This window comes from Terrapene carolina, unplaced genomic scaffold (assembly GCF_002925995.2).
Source record: "Terrapene carolina triunguis isolate 2854851 unplaced genomic scaffold, T_m_triunguis-2.0 Scaffold631, whole genome shotgun sequence".
In the NCBI taxonomy this organism is placed as follows: Eukaryota; Metazoa; Chordata; order Testudines; family Emydidae; genus Terrapene; species Terrapene triunguis.
This window is the reverse complement of record NW_020664982.1, coordinates 208,830-223,229: the sequence shown is the minus strand read 5'-3', so window position 1 is coordinate 223,229 and position 14,400 is coordinate 208,830. Positions and strand designations below refer to the sequence as shown.

General features: G+C 50.5%; 1 pseudogene; it reads right to left on the bottom strand.

Moving 5' to 3' along the window:
* Nucleotides 1-172: 172 nt before the first annotated feature.
* Nucleotides 173-3,338, bottom strand: LOC112119762 (annotated as a pseudogene).
* Nucleotides 3,339-14,400: the final 11,062 nt, after the last annotated feature.

Genomic DNA, 14,400 nt, shown 5'->3' with positions numbered 1-14,400 from the left:
CCCCCCGGGGGGGGGGGGGGGGGGCGGCCGGAGGCTTTTTCGCCTGGGGCGGTGAAAAAGCCAGAGCCGGCCCTGGGTACATCCCACCCTGTAAACTCAGTTATTTTGCCCTTATCCATGACCCATCCCCACCCCCAGCATCTTCTCTTCACCAGGGATGCTCCATGTGGCCTCAGCGCAAACTCATGGCCCTGGCACAGCCAGCTCTGCATCTGGTCACTCGGTATCCAGGAGAGAAAGTGCCGTGAAAGGTCGAGGCACCACCTGATGGCTTAGCCATGGCCGGAGCAGAGTCGACAGTCCATGGCTGTGTCTGCGCTGGGCGATACAGTCCCGTACGGCCCCCTGCAGGGGAAGCCCAAGCAGGAATTGATTCATCTGGAGACCTGGCTCACTCCTGTCCCCTGCAGTGAGGGTGTGTGCAGGTGGAGCAGGGGAGGGAGGATCTGATATACAAACCCCACACTGGGACGGAGGGGTTAAAAGACTAAACTGGGCCCAGCTAGGCCCACCCCTCAAACGCAGCAGAGCAGGCTGCACCTAGAGACAGGGCTGAAAAGGGAGCAGCCCAGCTCAGAAGTGGGAGGTTGGGAGGAGCAGACCTACCCTGCAGGTTCCTGCAAAAGGAGTCAGAAGCCTGGCTGAGACGCCGGGGACTGTGTGCTGAGCCCGGTTGGGGCTGAGGTTTGGTTTCCCTTTTATATTGTCTTTCTCCGTATCTGGGGCTGGAAGTGGAGAGAGAGCAGTGATGTGAAGTGATGCAGGGAGAGTAATGCAGAGGGTCCACAACCCCCCCGCCCAAGGGGTCAATGCCGCTGACCCTCCTAAGGCCCTGGGTTAGAGCCTGAAGGTCTGAGTGGGTCGGGGCTCGACTAGCACAATTCTCCCCCAGGTGAGTGGATTGTAACCATTGGGCCACCCAGCCGACCATGGACCCTTCTACAGGGGCCAATGGGGATCACATCTGCGGGTGGCTTCCCACTGCCACGACCCCTATATCCCACCAGGCCTCAGCACGGAGCCCCTGGGATCTCATGCTAAGCAGGGCCAGGCTGGCTTGGTACTTGGCTGGGAGACCAAGAGCTGCAGGGTGGGGGCTCACCAGGGGGCACTCTCCCCTGCCGGTTAATGCTGTCCCCAGGGACCCAGTGCAGTGGTAGGGGGCTCTGCGCTGCAGGGAGACAGGTGGGGACTCAGGAGGGGGTGCTGTACTGCAGAGGGCATCACTCACCTTGCCTCCTCCTCGGGTACCAGCCCAGGGCCCCAACTCCCTGCACAGTGAGGATGCAGCCAGCAACGATCGCCAGGATAGCCGCCTGGCCCGTGGTTTGGGAATCTAGAAGTGCCCGAGACAGACTGAGCCATGGGCCCGCCCAAAGCCCCTGTGCCCCTCATCTCTCCTGGGGCCTCCCACCCCCCACCTGCTCTCTGCCCAATAAACCTGGGCTAGCATCCTTCCTTCCCCAGCCGATCTGCCCCTCCCAGCCAGGCCCTGTGTCTTCCCTGCAGCTAGACACCCCCTTCTCTGCCCCCCTCCCTGTCTGACCCCCCCCAAACCCCTCTCTGCTTCCCTTCCACCCCAGAACACTCCTCTCTGGTTTCCCCTCCCCTCCGAGTCCCCCAGAATGCCCCTGTGACTGCCCCTCCCCTCTGAGCCAGCCAAAACCCATTTCCACCTCCACCTGCCCCCAGTACCTCTCTTTGTCTACCAATCCTCTGGTGCCCCTCAAAACTGCCCCTCTACATTTCCCACCTCCCTCATCCCCCCACCCTTGTGTCCATCTCCCCCATATCCCTTCCCTCAGTGTGCGGCACCCCATTCCCAGTATCTCCTCCCTGCTCCCCCTACACTGTGCTTCCAGTACTCACCCCAGGTCACCCTCAGAGGGCCATCCCCCAGGTTGATGTGTCTCACCACATACACATGCTCTGCGGGACCGACCTCCTCCTGCCCCAGCTCGATGGACAGCTGGATATTCAAGGTGGGGTCCCCGTTCAGCCGGATGCTGCTGGTCAATTGCTCCCTCTGGGCCACTTGGCCCCCTCGCTCCCAGGTCACACTGAGAAAGGGTTAATAGTCACAGGGAATAGGATAGCAGGGGGCTGTGGGTTGGGGTTGAGAAGCACCAGTAGATCTGGGAGGTAGCCCAAGCCTGGGACTGCAGTGGGCTGCGGGTTGGGATTACGGGCCAGGCATCGGCACAGCTCTTGGGTTGGGAGAGAGGCCCGGGCTGGGAAAACAGGGGCTGGAGACCCAGAGTGAGGGGCACCGGCAGAGCTGTCACATGTCGTCTGAGCAGTGAAAGGCACCGTGATCTTTCTGGATCCATACCATGATGCATTCCTGGGGTGTGAAAAGTTTCATGACAGTGAAAGTTTCCTGTTCACGGTTCCAGTGCTCTGCCACTCACCAGGCTGCCGGGTGCACTGAGAACCAGCGGTTCTGGTCGGTCTGGTGCTGTAGCACGTCCTCCCCATTGAGGGGATATCTGGTGACAGCTTGGATGTCACAGATGTCATCATCCAATTCGCAGTCTTCAGGATCTGCATGTAGTAGGGCTCTGGGGGCAGAATGGCTGCGTGAGCAACTGAGCACAGAGCAGCAGGCAGAGTGGGGCTAAGCTGTCCCATGCATAGATCCCAGCGGTCCTGACTCCCAGTGCCCCACCCCCTCCAGAACCCATCAGACCCCACTTCCCTCCTACAGCCAGGGATAGAATCCAGGAGTCCTGGATCCAAACCCCCACTTTAACTGCTATGTATCCCCTCTGGTGTACCCTCCCGCAGTTCCCTCCTACCCAGTCACCTGCTCATCGCCTTCCTGAGCCAAGCTGAGTGCTGGGGTCTGTGGATTCACCTGTTTTTGGGGAGCTGGTGTTCATCTCTCACACCAGGCCCTGGTACTCGGTATCCACACAGTAGTCCAAGGCCAGGCACTCAGAGCTACCTGCTCTCCAGAACTGATGGGTCCCCTGGTCATCCAGGGTTTAGCCAGTCCAGGGATCCAGCCTGCCGGTGTTGCTGTCATAAGCTGAGAGCACCAGGTCATTCACCCTCATCACATGAAGCTGTCTGGGAAGACCGGGGGCTGCTTGTGGGGAGATGAGCTGGAGATAGGAGACACAGTGAACCCCTGCAGGAAGGAGAGAGCCTGTGATGGCAGTGAGATCCAGACATCTGGGACAGCAACCTGAGGGGCCCTGCAGCACCCAGCCCTGGGGAAAGACACTGGGATGGGGAATGGGACCTAGGTGTCCAGGAGAACTGGGGTCACTGGTGACAGGGGAGAGAGAGAGGAGCCAGAAGGAGACCAAGGCAGGTTGGGCCCAAAGCGCCATTTCCCTGGAGGGGACAGGATGGCAGCTCTACAGGGTGGGGTCTGGGGCCAGGACCCAGAGAGCTGAAGAGGGCACAGCTGCCGCTCCCTCTGCTGAGATCTCTGCTGCTCTGACAGGTGACACCTGAGAGGAAACCCAGCCAGACGCACAAGCTTAGCAAAGTTCAATAAAGACAAATCAACCGTCCCTTTCCAGTCCTGCTCACTGCTTCACAGGAAGCGTCGCTCCCCACCAGCACAATAAAGTCTCAATAACTCCTGTAGCTTGTTCCAATTGTCTCTGTTACAACATGTGATTATTTTATGGGGGAGTTTTCTGTGAGCACAGAAAACTAGTCCTCAGCCATTCCCCACAACTGCTGTTATATTTGGTAGGGACTATCCAGAGACACAGGACTTTGGGGGTGGTTGAGGAGAGTGGGGCTGGAGGGCACAGATATAGGGAGAAGGGTTGTGGGGGTCACAAATGAGGACAGGGGGTTGGGAAGCCTTGGATCGGTTATGTGTGAAAATCTGTATTTTACTAGCCGGGCGGAAGAAGCTACGTCCTGATCTCGAGGCACATTAATGCAGTGCTTCCAAAGCCATGCAATGTGGAGGTTTGGAGCTGAGAATGCAGGCACCTTGACTGCTGTGGGATAAGAAACGTGTGCGCTGATCAGGGTAGCCAACATGTGTATTGTGGCCAATTCCTGGGTCACGAGGTAGCAGAAGCTTGCAGGAGAGGGAGGATTGGCCCATGAGAGGGAGATTCCTGACAACAGGCTGATCTGCATGGACCAAGCTGGCCTGCTTTGGCATCACGTTTTGCTTGCCCTGCAGCATCTTAAGCTGTGAGTTAAGAAATTGTGCTATATCAGACACTGTGGTGTCATCCAGGAGCGCTGGAAGCTTCCTAAACTGGGGAGTCCACTAGTGCCTGAACCGTGGTCCTGCCCCCCCTTCCCCCAGAGGCCCTGCTCCTGCACCACCCCTTTTAAAATGGATGGGGCTATGCCCCCTGCCCCTCCCCCCCACCCCATTCTGGCCACGCTGGTGTGATCTCGGCCTAATTCCTGGTACTCATCTCACAGAATGTGAGAGCAGATGCGGACGGCGTCAGAGATCGGTGTCCAGGAGCTGGGATAGTTTTCCCTGATTTGGCTGAGCCTCTCAATCACTGCAGCAGTGACAACACAAAAGCTGTTAATCAGTGTTGGAAGAACGTTAATCGGGAAATCGAAGGGTGCGTGGCTGACCACTTGTGGCACCGAACAAAAAAAAGCTCTAACACACCCTTGTTGCTTGGAGATAGGGTATGTCTATTCGGCAGGGATCTTTGTCCCAAACATAAAACTCTCTGTGTTTTGGAACAAACCCGGTCTCTGATTTCTCTTGCCACCCCTGCCACAAACTCCACCCATTGTGACACATGACGAGGAACACCAGGCCACGGTCACACGGTTGTTCTTCACTCCAGGCAATGCATGTGAATCAGGTTATAGGAGTGGGGAAGATTTCAGGGAGAAGCATTCCCTGCATGCGCTGATAGATGGGGAGCTGGGTACAGTAGTAGCAAGGGGGCCAGGTTACAGTGAAAGGATCAGGGGCATGGCTGGGAAGGTATGCTGAAACAGGGCTTGTGGGGCCCAGCTGATGCGTGTTGGTCTGGCCGGCTGAGTATGCAAATTGCAGGACACAATATGTACAACAGTTTAGTTGATCGCTAACTCCTACGAACAAGATCTCTTCTCCTGTTCAAAAGAACTAGGATGTTGAATGGCAAAACAAAACAAAAATGTTAATGCCGAATGAAGATTGCTTGGTGGTATTGTCGTCGACTTGCAGAATGGTGAGATGAGCAAAACTCAAACGTCTGGAAACCAGGAAAGGCCCCAGGTTTGGTTGCCCCACTCCACTGTTCCTCTATCCTCTTTGTGCAATGCCTCACTACACACAACACACACTCTCGCTGGCCTTGGAACTAGCAGATCCAGGAGGTTTGAGATCCTGGCTGACATTCACACATTTAGCTAATTCCCAGAACGAATACCACATGTGGACAATTGAAGAATGATGTCACAGCCTTTTACATAGAGAATTAGTAAGATCAGATTCTGTAGTCTTCTTCATATGCTGCAGGATGGGTAGTCTCTTATGATATGTAAAAGAAGAGAGGGAACCCAAATGGCATAGCAAAACGTTTTTCAACCTCGAACAAGGTGGGTTTGTACACAGAGCTAATGGAGGGGAATCATCTGACTATAGGGTGCAATTGGAATGCTAGATAATATAGATACAAATCTGGCAATCCCATACCTCCAGTTGCCTAGCATTTTTTAAAAGGTCTTTTGTGAGAACCAAGGCTGTTTTTTATCCCACATAAATTGCATGAGAAGCCTCTTTCTCTGAGAAAAGAGTAAGGTAGAGAACTTGAAAGGAAATAGGCTAATGAGATAAGTCATTCTTAGACAGATATTCATGCTGACTGTTTCTATTCTCCCCAGTAAGGATAGAAGGAGGAGATCCCACCTCTCTACATCCTTGAAAATTTCTTTCAATATATAGGACAACTTTTAAAACCTGAACAATTTATTTCCTGGCTTACTTGCAAAGGAAAATGTTGGAACTCAGAAGGATCTGGTCTTTTGGATATATCCATAGCTTTTGATTTATTCCAGTTAATGCAAAAATCAGAGATTTTTCCAAAAATATCAACTACATTCAGTACAAAAATGTCATTAGCATATAAACTGATTGTGTATTTTTTCCTGATTCTAATCATACCTTCGCTAGCTGAGTTTTGATGTATGTGCATTGCCAGTGGTTCAAGAGTGAGATTAAAAAGGAGGTGTGAGAAGGGTCATCCCTGTTGTGTCCCTCTGTCAAGTTGAACTGTGGGAGAAATAATTCCATTAGTTGATAGTGAAGTGCAGGCAGAGTTGTAGAATACACTGACCCAATTCAGTAATATTGGTCCAAATCCAAATTTTTTTAGGACAGTCATTAGATCAGGCTACTCAACCGTATCTAATGCTTTCTTTCCATCTAGAGAGAAGGCTATGGAGGGTCCATCTGACATCTGAGTTTGCTGGATCAAGTGAGTGATTTTTCTCATGTTATCAGCAGCCAATCTTCCTTTAATGTAACCAACCTGATCTGTGTGTATAACTGATGGGATGATGATGTTCAGTTGTGTCGCTAAAATTTTTACAATTATTATGCAATCTGTGCTCAATAGAGATATGAGGGCAGAAGTTGCCACGATTGCAACCATCTTTGTCCATCTTTAATATTCAAGTAATTAAAGCAGTTCTCGTGTCACGAGACATCGCTATTTTTTGGAATGTTTCAGTGAAGACCTTTGAACAAATAGAAGAAATGTTTAAGAAATTAGGAAATGTTTGGAAGAAGTCTTCCATTCTGGGAATCTCTCGTCTTTCTTGAACAAATCTCCTTCTGTTTTATAATGAAGCTCAAGCTGTCTGTGATATACGGGCAAGGCACTATGGTAAAAATGGTAAACTGGGGTGCACCATTCTTTTGGGTGCCAAAGGACTGGGATTTCTCTGGGGATCCCATTATCAGGGACTGGTGGTGGTAGGCAGCTGATAAAGCAGCTAGTATAAGCGAGAGCCCTTCTCTCTGGAGACAAGGGGTAACAGGGTAACTGTGTGACGCATCTTCCTGAGTACCCTGAGGATCATCTGGCCTTATGACGCACAGATATTTCCCCCCTTCGTCTCCACAGAAACCCCAACCCCCGGGCCTTCTGCTTTCCTTCTTTTGCTGCCATTTTTACCCATCTGTAGATCCCAGATCAAGGAGAAAACCAAGAAAGTTCAATACCAACAACTTGGTGAACAGTGAAAATTTTATTCTTTATTCAGGCTCGACAAATTCTCTGCATTTCGGCAGCAGATTCAACCCCCCCAAAAATCCCAAAGCAGAACTGAGGCTGCAGGTCATAATGAGAGAAGACTCAGAGAAGATGTAATGAAGTCATCTGCCTTGGCAACAAGATTTGGAGAGAAGCTGAGGAATGGGAAACACCTGAGCCGGTTTTTCAAGCTGGGAGGAGGGCACTGGGAAGCGCTAAACACAGATTTGAAGGGACTGAATTGATCCCATTGATTTTCAGGAGGCCAATGCAAGACTCAACCCAAGAAGCTCTCGCTCCTGCAGACACCCATGATGTTCATGAAAAACCCAGTCTGCACCTTCAGGCACCTAAATACCTTGAAAAAGCTGGCCCCATGTCAACTACATTTAGAGGAACTATACAAGATTTTGTCAGGGTTTTTTGATACTCATTGTTGCCCCCAGAAGTGATAGGGTTTGTCTGGCAGAAGAAGGAAAATGAATATGTGTGAGACTTAGAAACATTAAAATAAATTATTTTTAAAAAGGAGGGGACCTGCCAAGGTTCCTTCCCCACTCTGAACTTTAGGGTACAGATGTGGGGGACCTGCATGAGAAGCTCTAAGCTCAATTAACAGCTTAGATCTGGTCTGGCTGCCACCACTCCCAAGCACTAATTCCCTTCCCTGGGTAGCCTTGAGAGATTTCACCAATTCCCTGGTGAACACAAATCCAAACCCTTTGGATCTTAAAACAAGGAGAAATTAACCATCCCCCTCCTTTCTCCCACCAACTCCTGGTGGATCCAGATCCAACCCCCTTGGATCTAAAAACAAGGAAAAATCAATCAGGTATTAAGAAAAAGGCTTTTAATTAAAGAAAAGAAAGGTAAAAGAAAAGCCTCTGGGAGAGATTAGCATACCAGCTACTCTCACAGACAACAGATTCCAAACACAGAGGATGTTCCCCTGGGCAAAAACTTACACAAAAAATACCCAAATACCCGATTTGACTATTCCTCTAATTGCACAAGACAGGTTACAAAGAAATAAACATAAACCTATTTATTTCCTTCACTAATACTCACTACTTAATAAGAGGCTGAATTCTGGAGCTTTCCCACTCCGGTCCAAAGTGAAAACTCAACAGACAAAGGGAACTTTTCTCCTTCCCTTTGAACCATCTTGTCCTCTCATTGGTTCCTCTGGTCAGGTGTCAGCTAGGCTAGGTGAACTTCTTAACCCTTTACAGGTAAAAGCAGCATTAACCCTTAACTATCTGTTTATGACAGGACCCAATTAATAGGCTGGGTTAGTGCAAAAATACAGTGTTTGGAATGACTAACACATTAAGAGCCTCAGATAAGCAAAGAATGACAGAATGTTCATGAACCAGCGCCATCTACTGGATAGAGATGGACGCAGCAGAGAAAGTAATAGTAATACAGGTACAGAGTCAATATTCATAACTTCAGATGCAAAAATGAGACATGCCTACATCCATAACCAGCAAACCATAACTTTTTCATAGACACGTTATACGACACACTTTGTACAAGATTTCTTGCAATTACATAACAGTGTTAGCAACAATGATCTACATGGTCGTATTTTAATCAGATAATGTCACACATTCACCGACCCTCTCACCAACTGGAGAATCTTCTGTCCCAATCGGTTACATCCTGTTCTCCTCACTCAAAATGCACAAATTGCTCCAGACACGGGATGGGCCGATAGGAGGTGGCTGCAGTATAGACCATGCAGATAGGAATCTGGCAGGGACCCCATCATCTGGTGAAGCAGCCATGGCCCAGTCAGTGACCAGGGCTTGGGGGTGGACAGAATTGAGGACCCCTTAATATGGAGAAGGGGCTCAATTGGCTGACAGCGGCAGGGCTAGGGGGGCAGAGCAGGAGGTGGGATGGGGTATGGGCACTTATGAGGAAGAGAGGGGGCATTGTATGGGGGGAGGGAGAGAGGTTTTGCTCTTCTCTAAGGTCCCATCCATCTCGGTACGGCCACTCCTGTTCTCAAGCAGGGTTGTCATCGACCGAGAGCATCTACCAGGTGGGAGTGTCAGCTGGAACTCTGTTGGGGGGGAGGTGTCCAAGGCTGGGCTAGCAGTGAGCTGCGGGTTGGGACTGAGGGGCACCAGCAGAACTGCGGGGAAGGGCTGAGCCCAGGGCTGGGATAGTGGGATGCTGTGGGTAGGGAGTGAGGAAAATTTGGTGCATTGTTTTCCTGTGAGCTCTATTCATGGACTCCTGGCTGGGCACAGAGTGAGTACTTGGGTTACTGTTGATATTTTCTCACCTCTTTATCTCCACACAGGGCAGCCCTTTGTAATTACAGGGTGAGATGGAGGAGACATGGCCCAGTCAGATAGATCAACGGTGGTAAGAGGGAGCCCGTGTGTGATAGGATCCTCCCGGGGCAGGACCCTAGGCTTTCCCCTCCCTCCCTCTCTCCCTCAGGACAACGCCACTGCCTGGAGACAGGGCTGGAGGGCACATCTAGGAGACATCACTGCAGGCACCTCCCAGGGCTGCCACATTCCTATCCCAGGTGCCAGGTCACTGTTGGAACCGGGGGGGTTTCAAGCATCAAAGATTCATATAAGATCAGATGAGTTAATATCAAATGGCCACAGCTCCATTGGTGTCAATGGGCCACTTCCCATCTGTTCTCAATGGGTAAGACCCCAGCAGGTGTTTAGCGGCCGTCATTCCACTGGGGTGAGTGAAGAGGAATCGTTAAGGATAAAAAATGTTCATGCATATTTTTAGTAAAAGTCAGACAGGTCACGAGGAAAAAAGAAAAATTAATGGAAGCCCGTGACCTCTCCAGGACTGGCTCGGAGCTGCAGGGTTCCCACATGACCAGTGACTCCCAGCTCAGGGCACCCTTGGCACCTGTGGTGGCTCTGGCTGGGAGCTCTGTGTCACCCCCACTGGCCACGGCGCTCTGTGCTCCTGGGCATCCCCAATGACTGCAGCTGCTCAGTGCTCCAGAGAACCCCCGCTGGTCATGGGGCTGGGAGCTGTGCGGCACCCCCACTGCCTGCGGGGCTGGGAGCTGTGGAGTGGCCCCACTGCCAATGGCGGCGGGGAGCTCCCGGGGCCCCGCTGCCCACTGCGGCTGGGAGATGTGGGGCACCCCTGCCACCCTCTGTGGCTGGGAGCTCAGGCCCCACAGTTCCCAGCCACCAGGGATGGCAGGGACCATATAGCTCCCAGGCGCCGGGGGCTCAAGTGACGGATTCCGTGACTTCCATGACCTCCATGACAAAGTCATAACCCCAGTCATTGTTGCCCTCAGGGATTCATTCCATGTGTCACTGAAAAGTATTTCCCTTCATAGAAACAGAGAAGTCCTCTGACGTCTCCCAGTCCAACCCTACGTGCACATGATCTCAACCTGCCTTGATCCTTTTGCCAACGTCTCCCCTTCCTTTTTCTCCCTTTTGTCCCCACCCCAGAGCTCCAGGAAACTCTCTGGATCACTGTCTCCTCAGAAGGACTCCCCTGGCACAGACATCTTCCGCAACGACAATGGAGACTGCATCGTCCGCTCTGACCTGGGCTTCTACCTGCAGATGGATTTCCTTGAGAGGGGGCACGACATCAAGATCCAGAGACTGCATCCTGCATGCCAGGGTGGGAAGCACTACATGGGGAGCAGGCAGCAATCCAATATCTACATCATCATCACGGGCAGCTGCTACCGGGTGGTGAAGGACCAGAGCACAGATAAGGGAGCTCAGATCTTTGAGCTGCATCCCAGGTGCCACGTTGGGGACCACTGTGGGAGGGCTGATTGGACCTTCTTCATCATTTTCCAAAACCAGGGTGAAATCCGCTGGGTGACTAATTTGAGCACAGATGAAGGAGAGAAAACCTTCATCCTGCACCCTGAATGCCGCAAGGGGGTCTACTATTTTGGCATCAATCAGTACCTAGCCCTGATGAAGATGGATGAGAACTGGGGGGCTCATTTCTACCTCTACCCGGACGCAACCAAAGACAAGCTGGACTCCTTCTTCTCCATCCACCCCGACGTGCTGAACTTCTTCCCCGGGGGCTCCTTAAGCGGCAGCTGAGAGTGCATCAAGACAGTGCACAATGAATCCGACTCCCCCATCACCTGGTCCAACAAGATCACCCATAAGGTTGGCTACACCAAGCAGAAGATGTCCACCATCGAGCACAACTGGAGCATCTCTGCTGAGATGTCCCTCAGGGCAGGAGACCTTATCAAACTCATCACCCAGCTCCAGTTCTCCTTCAAGGTCGAGTACGGCAGCAGAAGTGTCCACACAGAGCCGGAGGACTGGAATGAAGCCCGATAAGAAGAGTAGTCAATCCAGGTGATCCTGGAGCCCAAAAAGAACCTTGTTCTGCAGGGACATCCACTTCACAAAATAAAACAACCCACCCAACCGCACCCCACTGCCTCCAGTCCCCTAAGCCCCCATGAGGATGGAGGATGCCAGCACCATGATGATATTCTGGATGCATGCATGTGAGCATCTTTGCTCTAGTAAAACCCCTTTAGGTATTTCCTGAGCTGCCCAAAATTTCACCCACCTCCTCCCAACTGTTTCTTCTCCTGTTCCCAGCTTTACCCAAATCTTCTTTGCAACAAAGGTGGGTTAATTAAACTTCCTTTCCTTCCTATTGTAACCAATGATTTTAGTTGATTGTCCATTTATTGTATGATGCTATTGTGATGGGTTTGGCCACAGAGACCCCCCCTTGGGACTGTCACCTGACGTGCTGAAATTATTTCTGAGCCCATTTTCCCTGCCAGCTTGGGACTCCATAACCCTGCCTTGTTGAGCCGGACACGCTAGCCTGCTGCAACACAGACCCACAGCCCCAAAGATGCAGACTTTAACCAAAAACTGCTCAGCAGGTCACCTATCTCCAGCACCCAGATACCCAGTTCCCAATGGATCCAAAACACAAATAAATCTGTTTTACTCCGTATAACGCTTATACAAGGTAAACTCATAAATTGTCCTATATCTGTCCCATAACACTGATAGAGAGATATGCACAGCTGTTTACTCCCCCAGGTATTAATCACTTACTCTGGGTTTATTAATAAACAAAAGGGATTTTATTAAGTATAAAAAATGGGATTTAAGTGGTTCCAAGTAATAACAGACAGAACAAAGTAAGATACCAAGCAAAATAAAATAAAACACACAAGTCTAAGCCTAATACATTAAGAAACTGAGTACAGGTAAATCTCACCCTCAGAGATGTTCCAATAAGTTTCTTTCACAGACTAGACTCCTTCCTAGTCTGGGCCCAATCCTTTCCCTGGTACAGTCCTTGTCAGTTCCAGTAGGCATTTTAGGTGAAAAGCAGGGGCTTTCTGATGACTAGGACCCCTTTTGTCCTGCTCCAGCCCCTTTTATAGCTTTGGCACAAGGCGGGAATCCTTTGTCTCTCCCTGGGTTCCTACCCCTTCTTCTAAATGGAAAAGCACCAGGTTTAAGATGGATTCCAGTATCATCTGACATGTTCACATGTCCTGTGTGACCACCTCCATTCTTTCAGGGCTGGCCCGCATGTACACAGTGGAGGCTTACAGGTAAACAGAGCCATTTACAGTCAATTGTCTTAGTCAATGTGAGCCATCAAGATTCTAAACTACCATTAATGGCCCACACTTTGCATAATTACAATAGGACCTCAGAGTTATACTTCATATTTCTAGTTTTAGATTCAAGAATGATACATACATACAAATATGATGATCACATTCAGTAGATTACAAGCTTTGTAATGATACCTTACAAGAGACCTTTTGCATAAAGCATATTCCAGTTATATTATATTTACACTCATAAGCATATTCCCATAAAATATTATGGAGTGCAACATCGCAGTTATGATTAACTAATAAGTCGTGGCATATAGAATCATTTTATGCTAAATGGAGTTAAATTGTAGGATTCTAGAAGGATAAGATTGATCGGTAATTAGAAGGGATAAGTATGTATTATTAGATATCTATGTAAGGAGGGCTGAAGAAAAGCTTGACATAATTTCGTGGCCAAAGACTGACCCTATGCCACGAGATTACAGGAAAAGATGTACCAGTTGGTGATATTGCGGAAAATGAACAGGAAGAGTAATTTTTTGCTTACAAGATACCTGGTAGTCACATTTTTCTAACACATGCCCTAACCACACTCTCTATATAAAGGCTAATGAGGTATAGTCAGAATCACATTATAAAAGGAAGGTGCCCAGATTAGGAAAATTGAGCTCCCTATGGGAAACTCTATCAGGAACCGTCCCTCTACTAATGATCAATACATGAAAGACCCATCAGACCCTAACACTGTCTCAGAGGATGTGAGTATAACTATATTTGTAACTTCTGCATAGGTCCGTATAGAATTTCTATATGCTTGGGTAATCATAACTTTAACTGTAACTTTAATAAACCTTGTAAAGAGACTAGCCCTTGTACTTGGGAATGTCTGTGCGGTCACTACCCTTGGCCTTTATGTGTTCCTAGAGACTCTCAATATGAAGCAAGTAGCAGAGGTGACTTTCCCTCATGGGCAGCGCATATCACAGGCCAGGGAAGGCTAAGCCTCCCCAAACAACCCAGCATGGCCCTGCTCACGCTTCGCTCCCAGACCCCCTCCAGCTTCTTGCTCTTTCCCCCGCCTGGGGCTAGGGTGGCCTATGGCTGGGACTTGGGGTGGCTGGGGACAGTGCTCACGCCACCTGGTGCTCTGGGGCTGGGGGCACCAAGGCCAGGGGGGCTGGAGCTGCACTGCCAGCTCAGCGCTCAGCCCCCACTGAGGTTGGGGGCACTGGGGCTATGCTGCCCACCCAGTGCTCAGGGGCTGGGGGTGCTTCGGCGGCCCAGGGCTGGGGCACAGGGGGGCCATCAGCCACAGTGCGGGGGTTCTGGGATGCAGTGGGAGAGGGGCGGGGCCTCAGGCACAAGGGGCAGGGCCGGCAGCTAGCCTCACCCAATGGGCGGTTCATCTACTGCCCATGCTTTCACTCTGATAAGCTTGAAATTGTAGCCAACAGAGCCGAACCCACAGTGGTGTAATACCACACTACAAAATCCACTTTAAATAAAAGATGGATGCACTATTATTCAGAGGGGTAGCCGTGTTAGTCTGAATCTGTAAAAAGCAACAGAGGGTCCTGTGGCACCTTTAAGACTAACAGAAGTATTGGG